Source organism: Anoplophora glabripennis, unplaced genomic scaffold, assembly GCF_000390285.2.
Source record: "Anoplophora glabripennis isolate ALB-LARVAE unplaced genomic scaffold, Agla_2.0 scaffold519, whole genome shotgun sequence".
Taxonomy (NCBI): domain Eukaryota; kingdom Metazoa; phylum Arthropoda; class Insecta; order Coleoptera; family Cerambycidae; genus Anoplophora; species Anoplophora glabripennis.
In genome coordinates, this window is record NW_019416627.1 from 126,154 (window position 1) to 129,504 (window position 3,351).

Consider the following 3,351-nt stretch of genomic DNA (forward strand, 5'->3'; position numbering starts at 1 on the left):
AAACATTTTTATGAACAGATTTGGTAATTCTACATCCATGACAGTATGCAGAAGTCATTATGGATCTCTTTCAAAAATACTAAATGAGAAACTAACACGAATTTCAATTAAATTTACGTAAAAAAACGATTTTAGAAATTGTCAACATAAAAACATTGCAAAACATTTCGGCAGTAAAACTTAAAAGTAACTTTACATCAAAGGGAAGTGAATTAAGCACTGTTCCTTTTATATAGCTCCATTAATAAATCGATAGTGGAGTTAAAACGTTTACCTTTAATATAGCGTCCGGGAAAACAGAATTACCTAGATTGCTCTTTATGTACATATGAAGTTTTTATACAACCTAACTTTTGAATTAGTCAATTTTTCAACTTTTCATTTATTACTTCGAAGAGTAAACATAACTTTAATGAAATACCAATACTGTTGTATTTTTCGAATAAGAATATGTATATTGGATTGTTCTGGATATACAAAGTTATCACCCAATTTTTCTGGAAAATAATCCACATGATAATGTAAAAACAAGGCAATTTGAAGCTTTCTACCAAATTCGACAATATTTCTGTACAGTTTGGACTTATTCGATTTCCTAGAAAATTTTGGATTGGTAATATAAAGATTTCACCAAGTTATTAAGGGAATGGAGCATCGGTACCAAAGCAGATGGGATATAAACGTATTAGCCGATTACTGCTGGGCATTAAAATGAGATTTACAACTGAAATCGAGAAAACGTAAAAGAAATTCTCGTCGCAGATCTTTTGACAACAAAATATTTCGATACCACAAAAGTAAGTAGTAGTCTCGATACCACAATAGTGGGATATAGTAAGGCAAAAAACCTCTTATCTTGAAAACTGTTCTCAAGAATCTCAATCGACACGGACTCACTGTGTACATTAATCTACATGAAGCATTAACCGACACATTGGTTTAAAGCTTACTTAATTAGGCTTATTAATACTAGAATTTTGTCATGTTAAAATAATTAAACAATGAAACTCGAGAGTCACGAGCTCAGAGTTAAGTTAACTTTCTTTCTTTAATCTTATTTGTTACTCCCATTATAATACGCATATATGCTTAAATTGAATGTTTCGAGTTTAGAACTTGAGAGTGTTTTGAGTTTAGCAGATTTGATCAGGTCAAACGAACCTGGGATTCGGATTCAGTGACCCCAAAAACATATAGATACCATGGTCTTGCCTTTAGAACCTCCCACTTATTTTTGTGGGATTTTGTGTATCATTTTTCATATCATTTTTTATCATTCAGTTCATTTCATATAATTCACATATTAACTAAAGTTACAGTGTCCACAATTTTTCATGTTATTAATCAAGGTTATGTTATAGATCATTGCGTAAAGAGGAAGCGAAAACAAAAATTTAAAAATATCGATGACATGAGGACATAAATAATTAAAATATGTTGTTGGCCAAATGAACATAATAATAGAAATTTTCTACACATTATATACAAATTACTGTTATTTTTTACCCTTAGCAGAAAACTTTTTTAGGGACGCCTATGAAACTCATTATGACTATACTATACATTATATTTTCTTCTACGTCATATTTATAGTAAAAAATTGCTTATCAAGAGGGTCATTTAAAAAACTGGATAAATAAATGGAAATAATTGAAAATGAAGGTTATTACACTAGTTGTAATTTTGATCACTTATTGTTCTTTGATCCTTACCCAAGAAAGAGTTGAAAAAACAGTGTATGGGCATTAACCGAGACAATATTACCGGTATTATAGGGTATTACCGCACGTAATCAAATAATTCCTATCAAACTGTAGGAGTTTCATTCCTGAATAAAAACCAACCATCAGTTTCAATTATTTATTTAATCAATATTGTATTGAATTCAGCGAACAACAATGAAGCGAAATATTCGTGTGACATCTCGCAGTATACAGAATGATAATTCCGTGATGTACAAGATTACTACTGTAAATTATGTGAAGTCTGTGGAGAAAGAGTATGTGATTCAGAAAGCAATTTTAAGCAAAAAATACCAAATATCTTTTTCGGGCTTCGTTTCCCAGATAGCAAGATTGATAGTTTTCAAAGATAAATTTCAGATGTTACAAAAGTAACAGTAGGTAATGTAAACAAAATCATTTAAACAAAAATAAGAAAACATGTAAGTATTACATTAAAAGTTATGTTGGAATAGTCCATCGCTAGCGATGCATGCCTAGCAACGTCTTTCTTTATTTCTTTTGCTTTATGTGATCTGGTACTCTAGTAAACCACTCAACCGGACCACTTCTATCTATTCACCTTACATTATTGATAGTACATGACAATTGATATGCCACATCATGTGTTAATAGAAAATCTCTCTTGAAAATTGAGTCTCCAAAATGCATGGAGATGTTGTATTTACTATCGAGAAACTGTAGGAGTATAGAAATTCTTCTTGCATAACACCTGGTTTGTCAAACGCTACATCAGTTATTTCTTCTTCATATGCAACATTGTTGTAGATTTCTACCACCAATATGAGATCTAGAAAATCTCCACTATTGAAGTCTCTGAAAAGCATCGGAAAATACATGGCTGATGCCTATTCGGAAATCTTTGATACACCTGATAACTCTGAGAAACATTACCATCGCAAAACCGTAAACAAAAGTATCTGCATATCATTCGTTGCTAAACTGCATTATTAAAATTTGTACCTTTTTTCAGTAACAATAATTAGAAGCACAGTATATGAGATTTGTCACAAATTAATAGATAACAATTAGTAACTATCAACCTTAATTAATCACTTTTAATTTTTGTAAAATTTATCAAATTTTGTAAAGTTATCATTAAAAGCTGTTAACCTTTATATTAGTCAAACGAAGCCCAATAGGGACCACTTCGTCCTTTTTGCTTAAAATTGGATTTTTTAATTTTGCGCCTCCTGGTATAAATCACCCCGTATACTATGAGCTATGAAGTATTTGATTCTACGAATCAGTAAATCTGTTTTAACATTTATTTTACAAATAACACATACCTATACTTGATATTTAAAGAACTATGGTTTTTGGGGTTGTTATGCTATGACTCAAATGTTTACAAGCCACGTGACTATAATTATTATGTTGAAATAATTGCGTAGGTACCTATGTCTTCACTAAAACTCAACAAATAGAACATAAAATGAAGACAAAATATTTTTAGATACCATATGTTTTATTTGTAAAAATAATTTCGATGTTATTCGTTAAAATAAAAACGAAACGATTTTCTGTTTTTTGCATGCATTGCATTTTATTGCAGAAAGTGCAGATGAGAAACCACTTACACTTTCTGAAGCTCTTGGATTACAAAAAA